This window comes from Parasteatoda tepidariorum, chromosome 9, assembly GCF_982258835.1.
Source record: "Parasteatoda tepidariorum strain Cologne lab strain chromosome 9, Ptep-v5.0, whole genome shotgun sequence".
Classification (NCBI taxonomy): Eukaryota; Metazoa; Arthropoda; class Arachnida; order Araneae; family Theridiidae; genus Parasteatoda; species Parasteatoda tepidariorum.
In genome coordinates this window covers 57328198-57353952 of record NC_141763.1, presented here as the reverse complement: position 1 = coordinate 57353952, position 25755 = coordinate 57328198, and the positions used below count along the sequence as shown (strand labels likewise).

Here is a 25755-nt window from a genome sequence, read left to right as displayed (position 1 = left end):
GAAGTATCAGTTTCTCTTAAATCTATAAAATGTTCACCATTGAAACGGAGTCTCTTCAAGAAAATTTTAATGTTCTTTACTGAGAATATAAAATACAACTTAATTTATATTACCAAATAAAAGAAATTTATACGTAGATAATTTATTAAAAAAATATGTGTTAACATACAGTTATAAACAGCCTACAATCATTAATTGCTAAGTCAAGTCCCTTAACCCAAACCCAATATTGCTGATTTTTGAAAAACTTTGTTTCATATCTTTTGGGAAAGCGCAGAAGTACTAGGCAATGAAACAAAAAATTTATTTAATCATATTTTAAATGATAATTTAAGAAACTGATTTTTTCAAATAGTTTTAACAAAAAATCATTTTAGTGGGTACTATATTAAACCCCTCAAACTTTGAAACCCACTCATGTTCCAAGGTAAAAAGAATGTACTTCGGTCGTCTGTACATACCTTTAAAATTTTTACAAATAGTTCAGGTATATCTTAGAAAACCTGAATTTGCAATTTTATTTGCATTTAGTTTTCTAGTAATATACTTTAATGCCATAATTCTCGTAAACAACTAATCAAGTTTTTTAGCAACATCCTTGGGTAACAGAAAGAGAATTGTATTTAAACTTGAACATTGAAACAGGCACAGACGCAATACGAAATAACATGAGTCACATCTACTTCTAAATTTAAGAATTTCGCATATTTTTCTTTGAATTTTAACATATTAACATGTATTTCTAAAATATTAATATGTATAAATTTCTCCCTCTCTTTGATACCCATTATTTTCATAAAATAAAAAAGTTTTATGTAACTTTTCACATTTTATACTCAAATTACTCCTAAATAATGTAAAGAAGATTTTAAAAAAAAAATGTAATTCTTACGTAAAATAATTATTTTATAAAAATTTACTTATTAAAATTTACTTATTAATTTATTTATAATTTTACTAATTAAGTTCTATAATAATAAACCAACATCAAGGTTTTCCATATGATGTCTTTGGCTCTATGTTATCATTCGCCTTAATTAGGAGTAATGAACTGAATTACAAAAAGCATAAAACAGAAAATAGATAGCAAAAAAATAGGGGAAAAAAAACAATCTTAAATTAATGAAATGCTTGATTTTATTTGTTTTAAATGAGAAGAAATATTAGCAGTCATAACTTAAAATATTTCTTATGAATGTTCTGTAAACAATATCCACTTTACGGTGTGTGATGCATTATTTTTATAAATTACAAGCATCTATATTACTTACAAAGATATGTCAAATATAATTAATCATGTCTCAACATTAAAAACATTCTGAAGACAGAAAAGAAAGAAAGAAAGACCGCGAAGTATTTTGATCTTCTTCCGGTATTAGAGTAGGCAGGTGTGAAAAATCACGTTCCAGCTCGCAGAATAGAACGTTTTGGCGAAGACAGATTTAGAGTTTGTTATTGAATATCTACGTTGTTTTTTCGCCAACAGCTGTCTTTGCTGTCAAAAGAACCCGTTCTGTTTTTACTCATATGCCAAATGGATATAGACGTACCATGGATTAACGTGATATGTAAATCTCCTACGCTTAGAACCACCTGCACTTTCTTTAATGAGAAGGATATCACTAAACGCTCTTTTTTTCCGCCATCCAAGTTCATTCCCCTCTTTCAATTTTTGAAAATAAATTTGTACGTAACAAATTGCTCCTTTAAGACGCATTTATTCAAAAATCACAAAAAATTTATTAAAAAAAATGGCGATAAAAATTTATTATTTACGCTGTTCACATAATAATTTACAACTACATTTTAGTTTTAATGATGCTTAAATTTTAAAACTTCTAAACGTACTAATTTTTGTCTTAATTATGTTACGCAAATTACTTTGAGAATCATGATAGCACCATGTTATGGGGGCGGGGGTTGCAAATTAGCAGGTCCTTTATTTTAGTGTGAATGATGCTTTGTAATAACACCGGGAGAAAAATTAACGAAAATGGGCTATCTATGCCTTTTATATTTACTTAGTTTTTTATCAGGTTTTATTAATTTTAAAAATTGATGTCAGAACAAAGTAGTTATCTTTTATGAAAGATTAAAGAATAATTAGTGTCCCCCAACACTAAAATTTATAAATAGAATCATTTGAGAGGGTAAATATGCGGTTTACTTCATTATGGTGCTTATTTGCTGTCCCTGGCCAAATTATTAGTCGCACTATAAGATTCTATGTAAAATCATAATTATCAGGTGATAATATATACAGCTTTATTGTTTTTACAAGACTGAAACCGGTTTGCACTTGTTTACGTTCGTCTATCAATGGGTTAATATTGTAATGCAATATATTGAAAATAAATACGAATAGGAAGTTTATAAAAATATCCTGTATAAAAACCCATTACATGTATGTTTAAATATAAAAGTCTTGTCTATAAAATCGTGCAAAACATGTAATTATTAAATAACTACAGTGAGCCTAATATTTTCATCTAATTATTACAATATAATAATATAATACAGTAGGGAACCGATTATCCGGAATGATCGGGACCATCGCTATTCCGGATAACTGATTTTTCCGGTTTTCTGAATCGCTACAAAAAGCCGTTTTTTTTAATTGTTAAACACAACTGAAAAAAAAAATATTTAGAAATCTTAAAGAGAAGAAAAAACGATGAAGTAATACACTAATGATTATTTCCGAAATGATGGTAAGGTAAACATCTTTCAAAAAAGAACGAAAAATCCTGAAATCTTATGAGGAAAAAAAAAAATTTTTTTTTAAATGGCGGGAAAATGTATTGAATTTCGTTCCGGTTTTTTGGTTTTCCGGTTTCCTGATTTCCGGATAACGGGTTCCGTACTACCTGATATAATAAATATTCTATATTTATATGATATATCATCCAATTTGTCCAATCGACGAATTTATGTTATATCTCGCCTTATTTAACCAATTGATACACGAACGTAAACAAGTTCAAACCGGTTTAGACCACGTAAAAATAATAAAGCTGTATAGTATCACCTAATATTTAAGATTTTGCATGGAATCTTATAGTGAGTTTAATAATTACCCTTTAGTTACTTTTTGATCATATTTGAAAAAAAGTAGGGGAGAGTGGGGTCAATTGTAACAGGGTACGATTGTAACAGAGCAAAAATTTCGAGTGTCGAGTTCTAGATTTGGTTCCCAGGTGGCGCACAAGGTGCATTTAATAAATCTACTTGTACACCGCTGCTGGCAACCATTTTTATGTACTTTTGAAAGAGTAACATCACAAAAGATATTTTCACGCTACGTAAGTACTTTTTTTTGGTATTGGAATATTATATTGCAACAATGTAATTTTGTTTAAACAAATAAAAATTACTAACCGAATATGTAAGTGGGCACCTAAATTAACATTTCAAATTGAAAAGATTAGTGTTGTTAATTAACTAGCATTGTTTTTAACAAATGAAGCTGAAATGGCGTCTTGAGGACGATTGTAACAATAAGTAAAGGGACGATTGTAACAGCTGAAAATAAAATTCATAATTACAATTGCAATTGTTTAACCCCTTAAGTCCCATTTCTCATGTTTACAAACCATTACTTAACTCTTTAAGAGCCACCAATAGTTTCCTATATCATTTATATTATGTTGCATGTGCATTATTGTCACCTTTTACAGCATAAATAAAAAATTTTAACCCCTTAAAGTTAAAAGTTTAACCCTTTAGGTCTCTGCTCATTATTATATTTACTCCTAATCACTACTATTTTGATCAATAAAAAAATATATCACAACTATGATAATATGAATAATTAACAATGTTTTAGTTGAATTTATGAACTGTTACAATTGATCCCGTAAGTGGGGGCAATTGTAACAAGTGCACGACTGTGAAAAATTTTTAATAACTAATATAATAAAATTTAAAATAAGGTATTTATTTTTTTTCTAGTAGAGGATAGTCTACTTTACGCGTCTGTCAATTAATACTAATAATATATTGGATTTTTTGTTAGTTAAAAATAGTTAAGTAAAAAATGTTACAATTGACCCCACTCTCCCCTACAGTAGGGAACCGATTATCCGGAACGATCGGGACCATCGATATATCGGATAACTGATTTTTCCGGTTTTTTGAATAGCTACAAAATGCCATTTTTTTATAGTTAAACCCAACGAAAAAAAAAATTAAAAATAATCTTAAAAAGAAGAACGAAAAATCCTAAATTCTTATGAGGAAAAAAAAAATTTTTTTTTTAAAAAATGGCGGGAAAACTAATCGAATTTCATTCCGGTTTTTTGGTTTTCCGGTTTTCTCATTTCCGGATAACGGGTTCTGTACTGTAGTTTTGATTTTAAAATATTTCAGAAGTTACGAGCTTGTTTACTGATTGCATTGCACAAGAATCATTGAACATATTTAATCGTTTTTGCCGACTGATATATTTTGCTTACGATACAATTTGTCTATGTTTCAAATCGTTTCCGAATGTGGAGAGATGATAACTATTATAACACATTAAGAAATGGTATAATATTACTTTCCTCAGAAATATTCATTTTGCTTTAAACTTGTACTTTTATTTATTTTATTTTTGACTTTTTTTCTAGAACCTACACTCCTAAAATGTAAATTTATCAATGAGAACTATTTCTCTTTTTTTAATTTTCGAAAGTACAGTGTGCAAAAAAAAAGATATCACCCTGAATAACTTTCGTTCCAATGACAGGATTTTCACTCACTAAATTTCAATCTGGGGGTGACTTCAAATATGCTAATTATTTAGTGCTAACTATTAATTAAGTTGCAAAATAGGTCGAAAAAGGGCACTTTCTATGAATAAACATATATTTCGTATTGCATATTTGGATTCTTAATATAGAGGGTAGCCGTGATCTGGGAAATATGGTCCCCATAGTTTGGTCAGGAGAGCGATTCAAATTTTGGACCCCTTAATGTTAATTTCACTTAATGTGCTTTTAGTCATATTTTTAACTTAATTAAGCATTTCAAAAAACATTGCACCCGCTCATAAAGCCCAATTACCCAAAAATAATTTACGAAAAATAATTTTTAATAACTATTCACATGAGCTATAAAAATGGATTATTATTTGCAAAGAGCACCATATTTCATTTAGCGATGAAGCATTCGAAAAACAGCCTTGAAATATACAGCCTTAATTGTTTGTCCATTCAAAAGCCCATACAATACTTTACAGTAAGATTAATTTTATAGTTAAAAATTATAGCTTCGCGTCCAGTATAAGGCAATTATACTGTAGTTTTTTATTTTGCCTGGCAAAAGAGCTTCGAAAAATACTAATAAGTCAACTTTCAATAAAAAAGTTTCTTACAGTTCATCAATCTGCACGCAATCCTTGACTTTCTAGCTTTAAACACGTATGGTCATGACGAGTTTTTTTTTCATCATTAAATCATAAAGTTGGAATAATAGAGTATTTTCTTTTGTTTTTAACTAAAATCATAACTAGTTTTAGAAAGCGTAGAGCAGTCTTTTCTTAAATCAATGATTTCTTTTCATGTTATGGTTTTGTTACGTAGCTGTGTTATTCGCTGTGTTTATGAATAGCAGGTGGCTCTTTTCTTATGAATTAATCATATTTTTGGTGTATTTCATATTGCATGAATGTTTAAGAAAGCACGCATAAGCGTGGGGGTGTAGCTCAGTGGTAGAGCGTTCGCTTTGCATGTGAAAGGCCTGGGGTTCGATCCCCCACACCTCCATGATATTTTATTTTAATTACCTTTTAAAATCCTTTTCCAAATTTTAATGTTAGGAAATGTTCTATTATTTGAAAAACAAACCATAGCTTCAAACGAGTATAAAGATATACTTCATTTAATTGGTTCATCAGCTTCTGTTCTTTTGTTTGATTAACTTGTATAATAAAATCAATTTTGTATTATCTTGTATACATGAAACATTTAATTATGCATTAAAACCAATTTTATAAACGCAAAACATTTATGTAAATAATTTTACGAAAGTGTATAAGAATATTTATATAATAGGTTTTTAAGCTCGTTCATACTTATCAAATCAAATATATAAAATTCTCTTACGTGGCTCCCAAACTTTGGCTGTATTTCTTTTCCGCCGGTGGCAACGTTTGCTTTGTATTGTTTACGTTACCATTTCTCTTACACGGCGAATCGACCAATGATTGCCACTAAAATGTCACATGCCAAATCTAGTTGAGGTGGCTCAACATATAGCGCTCTTGAGAACGGAAACTGAAATAACCAGAGAGTATCAGCTGCGGCAATCTCATACTATTAAGCTAGGCAGAAGTGAGTAGTCTTTGTCGATCGATCTCTATTTTAGTATTTTGTCGAAAGCGCTTTTTTTCACGAATTTATATATTACGAATTTATTTGACGATTTTTGATTTATATCACGAATTATACAATAGCACATTTCTAATAGGCTTAGCGAATTAGATGTCATTTATTTGAATTCAAATTTATTTTAATGACTTAGTATTTACTAAAAAAAAAGTATTTACTAAAAAATTTTTAAAAAAAAAGTTTTTATATGGATTTGAATGATTGTTTTGAATTATTTAAATTTTGAGCATTTGCAATGTACCTAAGTTAGAAGCGAGCGAAGCTCGCTTGGTTTGCGAAGCAAACTATATAAGATTGCGTAGCAATTTTCGGGGATTGGCGAGCGTTAGCGGGCAGGGGGCGCAGCCCACTAGTTAGATATAATCATACAAAAATATTTATATAAATATTAAAAATATTTATAGAAAAAAGTTACTGAAGAGTAAAATTCTGCTCATGAAAATTCACTTTCACCATTTATTAAAATTTCTTAAAAAAGAAAACATAAAAATAAAATAAAAACTTCGAGGAAAAACGAAAAGTGAGAAATTTTATTTTAAAATATATTTCTGTAATAAATTTGAAACGTTAAAAAATCATCAGAGACTAAAGTTTACGTAAAAAGTCAAATAATTCTTAGTTTATTTTTATAAAGAAAAGCAAAATGTTTGATTTCATTTTTTTAAGTGGTAGCAACACGCTTTTCAAAAAACTTAAATCTTAAGCTAAATTAAATCGGTGACAAATGTAAATTATGAATCTTAAAATTAATTCTTTTAATGATGTTAATCAGTCAGAAAGTTATTTTTTTAAGGGAAAAAAATACAACCCAGTTTCAATTATTTATTTTCATTTTTCAAAAAACAAATAATTAAAATTCAAATAAAAACGAAATATCTTTTATTTTAGAAAAAGTAACTTCATTTTGATTTTCTGTTTTTTATATTGAGAGGATATAATTTGCGTGAAAGTTTTTGCTTACTTTTTAAATATTGAACATAAAAAAAATTTCCACTGTTTAATTTCTTTCGGAATTTTTTTTAAATCACTTAAGCGTACATGAAAATATTTTTTTTAATGGATTTTAATTGAATTTTACAAAAATATGTGGATAATTTATTTAAAAAGCATGCGACAAACAAATACCTGAAAAATGATTTCGAATTTTTTCTTTCGTATTATTTATTTGTATAACGACGAAAGTAACAGTTTAAAACTTTTAGAGCTATTTTGTTGCCGGAAGAATAATTTAAGAAATGGCGCGTTTATGAATCTTTCAATAAAGGTGGATAATTCATTTTTTTTTATTCTACTTTTTTATCCAATTTTACAAAACTAGCATTAAATATATAGTAGCAACATGGTAGTACAACAACTTTCAAAAGTAAGTTTCTTTTAACTTGAACTTCGTTAAGTTTAAAGTTAGTAACATTACTTGCTCTTGGAGCATAGGAACTTTCCAACTCATTCTATTTGAAGTCAGATATTTTTACTCTCTCCATATCCTTCCTGTTGTTTTCAATTCGTTTACAATCGTCCTGCGTCAAGAATTTTTAGGCCTTCCTCTTTTCCTATTGCCATGAGGGTACCAATTAAAAAATAAAAACTTGTTTTATTTTCATTTTTTCAGGTTCACGTAGAACATGACCTATCCATTGCCATTTATATATTTTTAATTTCCAGATCAATCGGTTTCCGTTTTACTTTTCTACGGATTTCTGCATTACACATATTTTGGAATCACTTTTTACTCAAGATTCTTCTCAAACAGTTGTTAAAAAATACATTTTTATTTCAGTGTCATGTCTCAGATCCATATAGTAGGACAGATTTAACATTCTAATTTTAGTTGAATTTGTCATATTTTATTTTTTCAGAATTTATTAGGAACTAGCCGCCTAAGGTGGCCATCTGTCCGCCACGCTAAAGGTTTCCACAAATAAAGTTTTTTAAAACATAGCAGGAAATCTGAAGATTAGTGGACAATTAAAGTGTTTCTGTCCTGCAATTTTGTCTTCATATCCAGTTCTGCTGCAGATGTGTTATAGCTCTTGAGGATGTTTGAAGATGTAACTTTGCTATGGTAACCTAACCTATAATATAACTATCAGGTGGAGACTTGTTTTTTTTTCTTAAAAAAAGGCCTCAGAAATTGTAAAAGCATACAAAAGTTGCTTTAAATACATGAAAAGAACACGAAAACGAAATAATTTTTTATGGTATCTATTTCTCTATAATTTTTTTATGGTATCAATTTCTATGTCTATATCGCTACAAAAATTAACGTCGGGTAGACTATATTTGAGGGTGCCCCTTGATTCTCGCCAAGTTGTGATCGCGGTTGATCGCCAAGCTGGGCGATGTTGAAACCCAATCGTGATTCTCAACGGTTTAGATTTTAGCGTTATTAATGTTCAACGGTATGCGTAATTTCAGAGGTCCATTAGTTCTTCGTTAGATACCGGCTGGTAAGGTTACTTTTACTTCTGGTCAATAAGATCGAAGGTATGTGGGCAGTCATAAAAAGGGACTTTATAAAAAAATGTCATCACCAGATCGGTACCACAAACGCCATTTTCGATTCATATTTCGCCGAATTTATGTGACGATGGAGGTACACAGATTCTATTCACGATAAATTTAGACAATATCTAACTGTTATTAGATAATTCTGTGCACCTAAATCTGAGTATATTCAAGCTTAATGAAGAAGTGAGTTGTTGTTTTTTTCCTTTTCTTTCTGCACCTACTCCATTAATCTTTGCTTCGATTCAAAATCCTTTTTATTGGATTTATTAATTTTGCTTATATTGGGTTCATTGCAAGCTTTATCCGATGTTTTGTTGAAATTTCCAATGTTTTTTGAAATATCATTATGTTTTGGCCGTTATTTCTGTTACCACGGTGTTCCGCGCAAGCAGGAATAGCGCCAAACATAAGTCACCAATTTCGCCAAGGGGCATCCTCAAGTATAATTTTACCTTATCGTCTTCGCTTAAGAAAAAAAAAAGAGCGTGGAAAGAAGAAGAAAAACTTAATATAACAATTATGAACAGCGATAAATATATCAAAGCGTAGCGTTCTATTTACGTATCTAATATGTTGCCACATTTTTAGTACAAAAGTTAAAGTTTTATCCACTTTGATAAATGTAAACTAATGCGAATCTTACAATTAAATTACTAATTCCTTCGTATATCATTGGTTTAAGTTGTCGAAAATTAATATTTCAATTGTAAGGTTCGCATTAGCATACATTTATAAGAGTGGAGAAAAGTATATGCATTTTTTAATAGTTTCTTGAATATGGCTCTTTGAAGACGAAAAAGCATAGATTTTCTTACAAAATGACTGATAACTAAGAAACTAATCCAAATTTTTGAAAAAGAAAAAAAATACTTCTTCATTATGTCAAAACACAATTATGTGCCGAGTTTCGTGCCTGGGCGAGGCTTCTGGGGCGATATATTGTGATTACAGACACACACACACACAGCCGCGTTTATTATTATGTATAGATGTATAGATAACGGAACTGCTTAAAGCTATGTTGAATCTATTTACTATATCTTCACTAGTCACTCTTTCGTTGGTTGCCAATTTTACTTCCATGAAAAGTAAAAAAAGTTAATATAAATTTTATTTTTATTTTGAAACTTTACTTTATAATTAAATGTTAGAGCAATGTAAACATTTTTTTTTTTGCATTAAGATTATTCTCTATAGTGTTATTCAGTGGCAGTTCCGCAAACATGTAAAGTACCTATATGGAAATTGTACTGAGCTAAAGTTAGATGTAAAAATCTACACTTTTGGACAAAATATGCCTTTTTACTACATTGCCAACAAGATCTTTTTCTCACCTATTTAGCATTAATCTAGGATGATGCAAATTTGATGAAGGCTCATTAAGGGATCAAATTGAGTAAGGGACCATTGATTGAAATATTCAAAAGCACTAATTTATTACAGAAAAGGAGAATAGTAACAAAATAAATTTTTACAAATACTATTAAAAATCCTTTATAAATATTAAAAAAAAATTTTTATACTACTTGATTTTTACACTAAAATTGAATATTTATTAATTTGTGTTGAACAGCAGCTCTACTAATTCTCCTGGGTATTTTAAAACAACGATTATATTACCATGAAATTATGTGTTGTGAAAATACTTAAAATATTGGATTATACAACATCGTTAATTTAAAATAAACTGTTCGAAAACATATTCTTTCAACAAAGTAAAACAAAAGACGATATACAAAAGAAAATCTCCTCTAATTTCCAGACAAATATAAAATAAATCACTGTAAAAACTCTAACATCTTTATTTTCCAATAATATACTTTAAGATGCTTCTTAAATCTTTTAACAATATAAATACAACGAGATACGTAATAAAGGTATTTTCAATGGAAAAGTTTTTCAAAAGTTAAAAAAAAGCCGCTTTTTCTTTAGAAAATGACCTAAAAGAACAAAGAATCAAACCCCACAATTTTACATGTATTGCTTACAGTATCTTTTCCCCGGTAGGCAATATACGTGAGCAAACAACGTTAACGTACATCTTCAGAGCAAACGTAAAAAAATAAAATAAAAACATCGATTACTTCCCCTTTTTTTCCAGTTCTTTACTTTCAACAGCGGACAATACATAACCACATTCTAAGTCTTTAGAGGGTCCCATTTACTCTATAAAGTTAAAAAAAAAATAGGTACCTCGACAAAACAAGGTATTAAAAGAATTCAATTCCCTTATCTTTTCTATGTCTTTCCCTTTTTTATTTTTTAGTTAGAAAGCACTTCGGCAGGAATGCCAACGATTTCGGATAGACCTTTCGATGCAACGACTTGTGCTGTAACTTCACGAACCAATTATCGGTCAACCGAAAGATGGTAAAAAGTGGATACAGCATTTGTAAAAAAAAAAATGTTTTTTTATTTCTGAAATAGATCAAACGAAGTAAATACAGATTTAATGGTGTACTTAAAATTGAATTAAAGGAGAAAAATTCAATAATAATAAACTAGGGGTATAATTTGTTATCTATTCTTAAGTATGATTTATTAACACCAGTTTATCTATGATGTAGTCATCTGATGAATAATACGTAAATAAGAATACTTTTATTTATATTAAATGGCGGATAAAAATTAATACTTATGTAAAATTTCATACTATTACTTATGTGAATTAGATTCTATAATCTATTCTACATCTTTTCCTTTTATTTTTAGTTTCAAAGTACTTCAGCAAGAATGCCAACTATTTCGGATAGACCTTTCGATGCAAAGACTTGTACTGTAACTTCACGAACCAATTATTGGTCAAACGAAAGATGGTAAAATGTGGATACAGCATTTGTAAAAAAAAAAATTATTTTTATTTCTAAAATGGATCAAACGAAGTAAATACAGATTTAATGGTGTACTTAAAATTGAAGTAATGGAGAAAAAATTTAATAAGGATAAACTAGTTGTGGAATAATCTGTTATCTATTCTTAAATATGACTTATTAACACTAGCTTATTGATGACTTTGATGTAGTCATCCTATGAATAATACGTAAATAAGAATACGTTTATTTTATATTAAATGGTGGACAAAAATCATTACTCATATATAATTTCTTATACATAATTTCTTATCGTTACTTATGTGAATTAGATTCAATTATCTATTCTACATCTTTTCCTTTTATTTTTAGTTTAAAAGTACTTCACCAAGAATGTCGTTGATTTCGGATAGACTTTTTGATGCAACGACTAGGGCTTTAATTTTACGAACTAATTAGCGGAAAACCTGAAAATTGTAAAGAGTGGAAACAACATTTAAAAAAAATTAATTTTACTTATAAAATAGATCAAACGAAGCAAATACAGATTTAATTCTGTACTTAAAAGTTAAGAAATAAAGAAAGATTCAATAACAATAATCGGTAAAATCCTAGTACAGCTCACCTCTTGGTGACTTTTTGAAATCTCGCCGAGTTAGCTATCATTAATGGGATCAACGTTGCTTTTTACAAATTAAAGAAAATTTAAATTATTACAAATTTATTAAATTATTTTTTAATGGAATAAAAAGTAACTTTAACATTTTCAACCGGTACACCACAAAAAATAACGGTATTAAATGAAATAACGGTTAAAAATGCAGCAATAACGATGATTTTAACAGCAAGTGATCAGAATAAAATGAAAATAAAAATAACGATCATAATAAATATAATAATAATAATAATAAATAACGTTCAAAATAATCTCCCCGAAATATCTTTCGGAAACCTAGTTTGGCGAGATTTCAAACACTTGCTTAGCGAGATTTAAAAAAATCGCAGTTACGTCTTACGTCTGCTTTCTAGTTGTTATCAGTTATTAAATATCTATATTATATAAAACGCTAATACGTATGTATGTATGTATCAATGAAACCGATGATATTTCTTTTCTCGCGCGGGCAACAGTTTTCATTTTTAATTGATTGGATTCGGCGCGCAAGAGCACGTAGTGAGCAACCAGATAACAATAACCAGAGTGAGCATTATCAGGTTGTTCAATTCAGATTCATGCACTAAAAACATGACAATATTTAATTTAAACTCAATTAGGAAATTATTAATTAATTGAAGTGAGAATGCTTTAAAAGGCCGCTGTTGAATTGATATTTTTCTACTGGGAGCTACCTAAACGTCTAAAAAACGCTTAAGTGTTTGTATTGAATGCATTGAATTTTTTTATATTTCGCGTTTATTTATGCATTGAATTTTCACGCTTTAAAATGCAGAATATTAGTGAAGCAATATTTGATAATTTATTTTGCAAATATGTTTCTTATTTAGCTAATGTTTTGATTTTTTCACCATGTACAATCTAAATAGCTAATATACTTTTTTAAAAGCCAATAAGAACATTGGTAGAATTCTTCTACATAAGTACAATACTATGTCTTTGATGATAAAATACTATGTCTTTGATGATAATATATTATGTCTTTGTGCTAGAACATTGTGTTCATTGGCGAGCGAGCGCAGCGAGCCATGGTTCACGGCGTGAACCACATAGGATTGCGTAGCAATTCTCGGGGGTTGGCGAGCGTTAGCGAGCAGGGGGCGGAGCCTCCTAGTTATTTATTAAAACTAGTTTATCAATCTCTTTGATATAGTCATTTAATGAATAGTACGTAAATAAGATTTATTCTATTAAATAATGGATAAAAATTAGTGCTTATATATAATTATCTACTGTTACTTATACGAATCGGATTTAATTATTTATTCTACAACTTTAACTTTTATTTTTACAGTTACAGTTGCAGATGCAACCAATAGTTATACATTGCTATTGAGACAGGAATACGAATCACCCAATAGAAACAAGGCCAACAACTAGTTGCCATTCAGAACCAAAAATTTACGACAATTGATAGATTTATTCCCGTCAATGATATAATTTAGCCTCTGGGATATACATCTCTATTTCACTCAAACTATTTGCTATATCTAGAGAATTCAGGAGCATAGCATTAGCTTAAAAATAGGGATATTAAGTTACATGAGATTTACTACATTTAATATCTAGTTCAGGATATAATACACATATATAATTCATACAAACTAAAATTACTTCCTTTATCTAAGGTGTTCTTTAATATTGAGGCTTGAAAATGTGTAATTAATGTACCCCTGCAAGAAATTTCCATGAAAAATACTGATAATTAAACTGTGTTTTATGAAAATACTTTTTTGTCGATATAAAATGGGTTTTAAAGTGAAAGGTCCAAAGTAATATATTGGCAATCAGCATTTTCAAATTGTTCAGAATAGCGGTTAATAGGAGCACTTTAATAAGAGATAAGTATGAAGATTATTTCCAATTGGGCAATTAGGTGTCCTTTTGTATTGTCATGTAACCTTGAGAATACACTGGAATCTTTTTATGGAATTTATCTGGAAATAATACTAACGAAATGTTTGGCATAAAAAATGACATTATTAGAAAAAAGATGGCTGTTGATTTATTGCCGAAAGAGCTACGATTGTAATGAATTTGTATAAGGAATGAAACGAAAGAAAGGGAAAATTAAAAGGAAATTCTTAGAGTGTAAAAGGAGTGAAGCGAAAAAGCTAAAAACTTGGTTTATTGTAACTGAAACTTATTGAGCAGAGAGCAGAAATGTAGACATGACGCTTCTAAGAGTTAGATTGTTTATATTTTATATTTTAGCTATTTTGCATACGCTGCATGAAACATACCTGTTGCGAAAAATGCATATTATTTCTAAAGGCCCGTTACAAAACATGTCTGGTACGAGGCGAACTAAAGTAGATGAGCCTCTCCCAACTCGCACTTCGCAAGCATGGGGAATACTAGCCTATAACTTACCAATCTCTGATCGAGAGAATTAAACGTTTTAAATGGCAATGTTCGCTCGAAAAACAGACAATGGCTTAACTTACTAGTTCATGTGACTATAATCTTGTTTTATAACTAAACTATCAAGTAAATAATTACAATCAAGGGGAAAGTAAGCTGCAGGTATGGTTTGTAAGACAATCGCTGAACTTACGACTTCATGGACCAGTATCCTCTTGATCTCGATTCTTACTTTTAAGTAAATAATGACAACCAAGGTGTTTGAAGTAAGTAAGCTACAGGTGTGAATTTTTAGACAATTGTTGAACTTTCTTTTGGACAGGCATCATCCTTTTCCCAAACCGAACTACCGAGCAAGCAATCACAATCAAGTAGATCTGAGGAAGTATGCTTCAGATGTGAATTTTATGACAATTGCTGAACTTACGACTTCTTGAACTGATATCATATTGTTCTCAAACTAAACTACTATGTAAATAATTACAATCAAGGTGGTCTGAGGAAGTAAACAGCAGGTGTAAATTTTAAGACAATCGCTGAACTAATGATTTCTTTGATTGGTATCATCCTATTCCTGTGCCAAGCTAGCAAGTAAGCAATTATAATTTAGAGGATTTGAAAAAGTTAGAAAAGCTTCAGGTGTGAATTGTAAGATAAGATCAGTATGTATCTAAATTTTTGCAAGATTTTAGCAAGTATGTGGCGTAACTACTATAACGATTATTAAACAACAATTCACTACTATATAACACATGCTAGCTTGATTCAATATCGAGGTACCTTTTGATAGATGAAGGTTGGCATTGTCTAATTGTCTTTCCCACAAGTACCTTCATATCAGTCAGTAGCTTTCTCGGAGACTAGCAATATAAAACATTAATACTAATAACAGTATTAGTATAAAAAATAAAAATTTAGTTTCAAAAGCAATTTACAGCCTTTTTACAATTCTAATCTTCGAATTTCTTTAAGACTAAACAAAAAATAAACTGCTTTAAAAAAATTTTCGAGAACTAATATTAAACGAAAACTTTAATTCAATCCTGTTTTCGTTCCAAATTAAGATATCCTGTTTAGCAGCAAAACAAATAAAAATTCAACCAGTCTGGTGAAGTTCAATATACATTAAATGTTAATAAAGCCCGCTGTGGCGCTGTTCTGTAGACTTTGTAACTTTAGAAGTTCGTCTCTCAGGAGACCATTCCCATTTTGGTCCTGGTGTAATAAATGCATCGGCGCGGGGGCCGTTCTTGCATCCAGTTCATCTATTGTATGTATTACAGTCAACTTCACAGTGGGAGACAGGAAATATAAAAGAAATACAAAAGGAACAACAAAAAAAGTCCAAAGAGTATTTTTCGCGCCGGAACATTTTAAAATCAAATCACGTTTATTTGAATTTTTGTGTGTTGGGCTGCATTTTTTAAAAGGCGTGGAGCCCAAAGTGCTTTCTGAATACGATTGTGCTAAGAGTGAGGACTTGAAATTTTCTTCGAAACCTTTCAAGTCAACCACTTACTCCCTTTTATTTTTATCCGGTTCGAGAATTTTCTTTCTTTCGTTTTCTTTTCTTTACCCGGTTTGAAGTTTTAAGCTTTTAAAAATGGAAGAGTCTGGAGTGGCAAGAGAGGGGAGGGGAGGAGAAATCCCGGGGTAGAGAAAGGAATCTTCTGTTCCTCTGGAAAATTCGGTGAGTAAAGAAATATAAGCATAGAACCACACATCCGTGATTTTTGGAATTGAGTTACTCCCTTTTATATAAAGTTTTAAAATATTGTCCAAAACTATTTATTAATTAAAAAATCGGAATAGTTTTAAAGACAGTGTCTCTTTTACGCGCAAAACACATTTCAATATATCGAATCTAGTTATTAACGAGCATTTTAGGATATGTATGTTTGAGTTATTAATTTTTTCTCCCTTCATTGCATATATTTCTGTTATTGTTTTTAAATTTCACCGTTTATTTTTTCTTCAATTACATAACTGTAAATTGTTTCTTTAAAAAGCATGGTTAACGCAAGCATAATTATTATTTGGTATTTTCATATCGATTATTTTAATTGGGTATAATATTAAAAAAACACAACTACTTCCACTTAGTAGGAATAGCATTTACCATGACGCAATGCTAAATTCTATACCACTATCCACATACATGCCACTATCCACATAAATCAATTATTAATCAAAAATCGAATATCAATTACTTTTCTTTATAATGCAATAAAATCTGGCGAGCAGCTATTTAAACGATCAAACACTTCGTTTGTTTATTTGTGGCTTGAAGTTAGGCTCGCAGAAAATGCCGTGCATGGGTTAAATTTAGTAGGAATAACACAACCTGTGACGTAGGCTATAGTATACCCAATTGTATAATTTTATCCCTTGATAGAATTCTAGTTTAGTTTTTTTTTAAAGATTATTATATTTAATTTTATACCGTTTGCAAGATGAATATGGATATATCTTTCGAAAACTAATAAATTTTTCCTTTTTTTAATAAATATTTCTTTATTATTTTCATTCTTCAGATAAGATAAAAGTTTCAACACAGCTGTAAAAATAGCTATTTCGAAATGTAATTATATTACATTATTAATAACATTTTCTTAAATGTACTGGACGTTTTGTAAATACTGAGGCTTAATCCTAATGAACATTTCGAGGTGGATTTGGCGACATTGACGATGTTTGGGAAAGCAATGAAATTTCCAATCTGTAGTTGTAGATTTAACAAGATTAACTAAGTTATTGCTTTTCAGCCATTTTAAATTTGCATTTCTAAACTCGTGGTGTGATTTTATTGTTAAGCCTAATTTGCTAATTCATATTTTCTTTTCTAATTTTGCTATTTGTATAATTTTTCAATATCTGTAATTCATGAATGCTTATGAATTTCACGTTATGATTATTCATCTATTATTTATATGCTCTTTTTCACGACATGTTTATTCATTTTCCATTTTCAGATCACGATTTTCTATGCTTTTGCCTACGCCTATTTCTAGCGACTATCGTTAAAACGTGTCATTTCGGCATTGTCAACAGGTGGGTGACAAGCGTCAAGGCATCATTTTGGCATGATGACATTTTTTAAAATCGCGTAGTAAAATCTCATGACACTGGAAATGTGTAACTTATACTATGCTTTTACCAATACTGCTTCTAATTAACATTTCATTAGGAGTCACGAATTAATATTTGAATGAAAAAAAGCGAAACCGCTATAGGTATGTCGGAAGTGATTGCCAAAATATCAGAACGACTGTTATAGCCCCATAAAATCGAATAGTTTTTTTAATACATTTCACGTCCTTATACTCTTTTCTGTAATCAAACTAAATTTGTTCTTCTAATCAAGCAATGCATCAAATTTTAAAAAGAAATTTCCTTATTTAAGAAATCACTATGTGTTTTCTTATGAATCCGTTTCTTTCTTTATTTTTGGCAAGTATTTAAAAAAAATATATTAACGGTGGTAATTATAGAACACCCTGTATACCCATTAACAGAAGCCAGAAAAAAGTATTTTATTTTTTTAAACATTATTCAATTTTGCTTTTGTACTACACAAATATTTATTTTGTTTACGATACAACTGTCATCAAATATTTTGGTATTATAGTATCTTATAAACAATGTTATTATTATGGTATTACTAATTTTACCAACTAATAGCAGGGTAGTCTAAATCAGTCCTCCAGTTTCAAAAGACGGTAATTTACAAGTATGCGGCGTAGGAGGACGGGTGATACATGGAACGATTTACAATTTTACCAATTGTCTGCAACACCTAAAATTTCAATATATAGACCAGTCCTAGTGATTTTATAATCGTTGTTGAACAGCCGACCCAATTTAGGGTTTATGGCTACTAATGTTCAACTCCGTAGCCATGTAATTTTGAACCCAATGTAGAAGGCAAAAGAATTCATGAATCAAGTATTGGGTAAAATTTGTCTTCGTGGAGGACTTTTTGATCAAACTGGCCCGCATTTGCATTACATGGAAAGGAAAACCGCGAAAACCTTCCACTGTTATCCCGATGGCAAGGGGACTCTAATCCATCATCCGTCAACCACTGAGGATATTTTACGTCAGCACTGTGGTCGGAGCGAGCCGGGTGCGGAATTCGAATCGACCAGTTATCGCTGGAATCGAACCCAGAACACCTCTTTAGGAGGCCAGCACTCTATCCCCTAAGCCAATACAGCTTCAGTCATAATTAGTAACCAGTTCCATCATTGGTTTCAATAGCATGTTTGCTCAAATCACTGTCAAAGCATCAATTATGTGTTTCTGCATTGAGTTCCTGCACTCTGAAAAACTTCAGATAAAGTTACAGTAAAAAGTTCCGGCTCTCAGGCTGCCGGTACTTTTTACCGGAACACATTTCTATACCGTGATTTTCACAATATTAATTACAGTAAAAACACTGAAGCACTGTAATTAAAAAATTATTACTATTAATAAACAGCCTTTTGAAATGTGAAGAATCATTCAGGCTATCTCTGTATTGTCACGAAAAGTTTGAGTGATTATAAACAATTGGGCCATTTAAATTGTTTTTTTTTTCTTTTTTTACTTAGCATTAATGTTTAACAAGCGTCTATTCTTACTAATTGTACGATGATTTATAGTATTTGATTTCACTTTTATTCTCGAATTCTTTTATTTCAAGAAAAGGAAAACTGACAACAATTTTCCATCAGGGACAGTTGTAGATGGTCTGATATTGCAATTTTTATGTATCTAAACACCACTTTTATAAAGCTTGAGAGGGTGGATACCAATGTAGCTTTATAAAAACTGGCTTACAAAAATAGCAGTAGTGGCAATTTTCCTAGCATAATAAGCACGCCAATCTAAATAAATTGTTCGTATTATATTCAATTTTGACAGATCAATAAAAAATGCTTTTATTGAATTATGAAAAGGTAAAATTGCTATTAAAGTATTGTACCATCATTTTTTTTTTTTTGGTTTGGAAGAAAAAAAACTATTATTTTTAAACATACAATATATTGTTGATGCACAATCATATCCGATGCAATCATTTACCGATGCGATAATATTATGTAGTTTAGTTACATCGATAATACTTATGCCAAAAAAAGTTATTAAAGTTGAACTATATTTCGTTTTGTAGATCAATGCAAGTCAACAAAGTAGAATAAAGTATTAATACAAAGCTTAAAAAAAATAACCCGCTCCGGAAATCGGGAAATAAGTATCGAAAATATTTCCCAAACAATTCTTGCATTTTCTTACAAGTGAATCTGGCAACCTCTTATCTATGATTTGTAGCTTTCCCACTTGAAAGAGGAAAATTTAATATCGTTCGATTTTTATCCCGTTTCCTCGTTTTTTTTCCTGATAGGCACCAAGTCGAGATTTTTATGATATCTGTCACAACTACCAGCATATAACATTCTCTTTCATATTGGCAGAAACAAAGGCACTTATCGAGCTTAAAAGAAACATCGTTTATATCCAGAAAACAGGAAAAAAAATATCTTTCATAAAAAAAAAAAAACTTTTTTTAAAACTTCCTATCTGCTTTTTATTTTTTTATCTTTCCAGGAAAGAACTTTTAAGTTCTGGCGTTATAAAAAATGAATTGAATCTATTTGAAACTTTTTTTAAATGCCCGTATGTGAATTGAATTCCATTATAATATATATCTTGTACCTTTTTCCTGTCAAAAAGAAATGTTTTATAGAATTATCAGTTATAAATCATTGAAATAATTAATGTTTTTCTGATTATATATATATTTTTTTAATTGCTGCCAAATCCTTTTTTTTAAATAAATGTTGTTTTCATTTGCTTAAAGCCTATGTTGCTTGGCAGTAGAGTATCATTGTCATGTTCATAAGTAAACAAAATTTTTCCAACTTATATATTTCTACTTTACATATATATATATATATATATATATATATATATATATATATATATATATATATATATATATATATATATATATATATATATATATATATATATATATATATATATATATATATATATATATATATATATATATATATATATATATATATATATATATATATATATATGCAAATAGAACTGTTTTATAGAATGAACAGTTATCAATCACTAAATTTATAAATATTTTTCTGATTACATTAATTCTACCAAACTCTTATATGAATATTGTTTTTTATTTACTTAATGCATACAGGTTGTAAAATACGTATCATTGAAAAGTGAAACTAGACACCTTCAATATTTTTTTAAAAACAATCCATTGATACCAAACTCGATCTTTTACTCCCCACCTCTCCCACGGTGGGGTGAAGACAACTCTGAAATCGTTCAAATGAAACCTTATTTTTTATTGCAGATTCGAATTCACCAGAAAAAATTGCCTTTTTTGACTTGTTGGCTAATACATTTTGCTTCACGCATGACATTGTAACCGAGAAAAATTAAATTGGGTACAAGTTGTTTATAATTGACGAATCTCGAGACCCTCAGATTAAGAAGATAAAAACCGACAACCTGAAAATATTTTTCGTAAAAAATACCAAAACGTTTTTGGTTTTACTTATTTTTATTTTCTATCTGATGGGCCTCGAGTTACACTATTTAAAACAGTTAGTATCTTTGTTTTTTCTTCTTTTGCAGCGCCATCTGTGAAGCGAAATTCGTAAAAATACAATTCAAAAACGTTTTTTTTTTCCTTCTTTTTTTGAGAATCGGAAATTTGGGAAACAATACAGCTTCATATTTAAGATTTCATAGTTCTCCCTTCCCCGCAACCAGGCGTTGGGACCAAGTTTGGTATCACTGGATAGTTTTAAAAATTTACTCTGGTAATTTTGACCGCACTTTTTTCTCAATGTGGTATCATAATTGGTAAACCAAAGTAAACCAAAGGAAGTGTTGAAATATATACAGCCTGCTAAGCTAGATATCATTATTAAAATAAACTACAAAATATTTATGATTAATATCGAACCGTAAATAATAAAATTTATAACCTAAAATTTGTTCTAATATAAGTATTATAGGGTTGAAGGTAGCAAAACTTGAAGGAAAAAAAAAACAGAATAAAAATTTGTTTTAATATTTTGCAATATTCTAGTTATGAACTTTTTGATTAATTGTTTCAAAGTTTATTATCTTTAAATGGATGATTTAAAATGATTTATCAAAATTTTAACGTTTAGTTTAAAATATTTCTTTCTGATATTTTCATTTTACCACTAGAAATTAGTTTTGATCCATCTGCATATTTTGCTGATGGGAAACAAGAAGAAATAAAAATTTAAATCAATATTAAAACAATACATGTAAAATAAATGCTTGTATTGGCAATTAATAATCATGCGTAAAATATTTTAATTAAATTTTTTTATTCTCAAAAGGAAATTAAATGTCATATTTTGTTCTCAAATTCAAAGCTAAGGACGAAACATAAAATTATAAATGTAAAAAAGCGAATCTAAAATAATTCTGTCTCGATGTGGACAGATCGTAAAGACCGAAGAATACCGAAGTCAAGCATCGCTGGCTGCGTTCAGTAAGCTGGTTGTTGTCCACTTTAATCAGCCTGCGTAGGGACCGAGAGGGTGCAGAATCGGGGTCCTCTTTTAATTGTTCTACCGTAAACAGCTCAACTTCACGCTCATGTCGTCGGACTACCGTATCGGAGAAACCATCTTCTCTGCAGCGGATCAAAATTGTGATGGTATGTCTGCAGATCATCCGCAGGGAAAGTCCCAGACCATCGCCTATAGTCTGTTGTGCAGCTCTAGTGTGACGTAAATAAAATACCTACATAACTATCTAAAATAAATCAGGACTGTCAGAAATCAAATTTTTTATCAAATTAAACAGAAAAGGGAATTCCACTAAAATTTAATCTTCTACCGAGACAGTTATTATATTTTTTCTAAACAGAAAGAAAAATTTTGCAGATATTTTCCAGAATTTACGGAAGCATACGAGATATTTACTGAACTTTTGCTAGTTTGGCCATTCTTAAGAATTCTACCCGGAGGACCAATAAATTACTATGACCACCACCCTATTCAATGTGGAACCATCATTTGCCCTAAATAGTGCAAGGATTCTTTTTGGCATAAACTGGGTGTTGGTCAGTGACGTTGATTACCGGGTGAACTGCACTTTCTTATTCCTTTAGATTTGATTTTATAACCGTCATTGAACAGCCCACGAGAATTCTTGGACCAAGCATTGGGACAAATTTTTCGTCGTCAAGGATTTTTTGATGGAACTAACCCGCATTTACGTTACATGGGAAGGAAAACCACGAAAACCTCCCATGGTTTGATTGATGACAAGGGGACTCTACCACACAAACCACAAAAACTCCTCAGTTAGCCCAACGGAAAGGGTATTCTAACCCATGATCCGTCTATCTCTGAGGGTATTTTTTGTCAGTACTGTGGTCATTGCGAACCTAGTGAGCAATTTGCATCGAACAGCAACAGCTGGGATTTGAACCAGGGTGCCTCTTTAGAGGCAAGCTCTAATTCCCTCCCCCAAATTCACAAATTGACTGACATGTGGCTGTTTTGGCCTACTAAGCCGGTAAAATTTCTGTTTTGCCCTTCTAACCATTGTTCATTCTGTAACTATATGTTCAAGTAGCTTACAGACGTCAGGGATTGTTCTATGAGGATCATGGGACCTAATGTGTCCCATGAAAACATTGTTCCTGGGCGAGAAACCATCAAAACCTGGCCGAGCCTATTGTTATAGATGGGGGGTGATCATAATGTAATGGCTCTTCGGTGTATATATATATATATATATATATATATATATATATATATATATATATATATATATATATATATATATATATATATATATATATATATATATATATATATATATATATATATATATATATATATATATATATATATATATATATATATATATATATATATATATATATATATATATATATATATATATATATAACGTCGTTGCCGAGTGGAAGGATTAAAACAGGTCATAGGTCGGGAAGGAGGGTACAAAATTTATTTATTAATTATTAGACAAGAGCAGTCATGAGAATGAGTAAAAGTGCACATGAAAAGTTGCGCTCCTTGGTTATATGTTAGGGAAAATCTTGCAAAGTAAAATCCGTAAAATGTCTTAATTTAGGGAAAGAGGGAAATCTTAGTAGTTGCTATTGGTTTATGAGATAGATCGAACGTTGCCCACACAAGAGCAAAGGGAAAAATGTCCTGCTCTTAATTAAATGCATACTTCAGCCAAAAATAGATTTAAGAACAGGATGTGGCTTTTAAAAGTGTGAGAAAGTATTTCGTTTAGAATAATTAATTAGGATGAGGTTTTATAGCAATGAAACTAACATAAAAAGATTAATTGAAGCTTTTTATGTTACATATATATATATATATATATATATATATATATATATATATATATATATATATATATATATATATATATATATATATATATATATATATATATATATATATATATATATATATATATATATATATATATATATATATATATATATATATATATATATATAATATCAAGCAAGTGCAAGTAAATCAATTTTTATTTTCATGAATAAGGTGACAAAATTTTTAAGTTACATAAAAAAAAATTTTTCTATATTTATTTGAGAAAAAAAAATTGCATCTGTCCCCGTTAAATTTACACTTTTTCAAGCGGGAAGAAAAATTTGGCTGATATTTTCCTGAATTCCGGATGAAAGCGAGATATTCAACGAAAATTGAAAACCCTTGTCACATTTACCGTCTTTACGATATCTATATGTACCAGAAAGCAGTTGAAATTTTATCGCTTATAAAATGCAACGCCCACCCCACACCTTTACATACCTTCTCGTAGCCTAAAGTGTTTTACCCTGAACATACTTCGACGCTCGATTTTACTCTATTTATATTTTATTTCTCCGAAATTCACATTTTACGGCCAAAATCATGCATTTTGCTTCCAGCTATCTGGGTAAGTTTTAACGACAAACTAGAAGTTTTTATTTTTCAAATATATTACTATTTTTTTCCCTTTCGATTTTTATTTATTTATTTTTTTTATACTTATTCATTCCTAGCAATATCGATCTTGAAGGTGGTAGGTAAAGTGTTGAGAGGGGGTGTTCTGAAAAGAGGAAAAAAAAAGTTCGGAAAATGTATTTGGTTCGATTTTATCGCTATGTTCCCGCACATTTTATGACAAAAAGGGAAGGAAGGTATAAGGAAAAATTCACGCCAAACTTTCTTAAGTACAATATTCTGTTAGAAGACCTAACCCGTGTTATCTGTCAAAAAGATTTGTTGAGTTCGATTTTTTTTCTTCGAAATAGGGGTTGAAAAATGTAAATAGTAGGAAACCCCATATTTTTTGACGATTTCTCTTGTTTAAAAATTTTTTGCTGAGTTTTATATTGGGAGTATCTTTTTTTTTTTGACTAATTTTTTTTTTGTCGAACCGATTTCGTGTATTGGTTCCATGTTCTTACGCTGGTCTGGGTTTTTCGTTTCTTCCCTTCCCCATCTTGACTTCTTTTTTTTTTTCTTTTTTTTTTTTGAGCTGATCGTTTGCCTTTCAGGATAAAAAGTAACAGGAAAAAGAAAGGAGTTATAGAACACTTTGATATATGATCACGGAAATACTTTTTAAAGTGAACATATACAACTGTCACGATACTATATCCAGGTTTATTTTAGCTTTATTGAGTTTTCAAAAATCGTGATCGTTAGGTCAGAATCTATTGTTTCGTAACAAATGATAGAATTTCCGGTATTTAATTTCTCCTCGTAAAGTGGTTTTATTTGGATTTAGTTTATTCAAATCACAAAAATGATTTGAATTAAACATAGATTATTTCACTTAGTTGATTTGAATCACAGGCCAAATAAACTGACCTGCATTGCTTTGGTCTTGAAAATAGGCTGAATAAATTGAGCACTTGTTAGCTCGTAGCGAGGTAGGTTTGAATGCTTATAGGAAT

At 29.8% G+C, this 25755-nt stretch overlaps 1 protein-coding gene and 1 non-coding gene across 2 annotated transcripts in view; one reads left to right on the top strand and one right to left on the bottom strand.

Moving 5' to 3' along the window:
* The window catches only part of LOC107437680 (uncharacterized), a 626528-nt gene that overhangs the window by 382982 nt on the left and 217791 nt on the right, over positions 1–25755 (bottom strand). The gene's annotated exons all lie outside the window — the stretch shown is intronic.
* On the top strand, positions 5676–5747 carry TRNAA-UGC (transfer RNA alanine (anticodon UGC)). Its single transcript has one exon. It is a non-coding gene; the product is annotated as a tRNA-Ala (tRNA).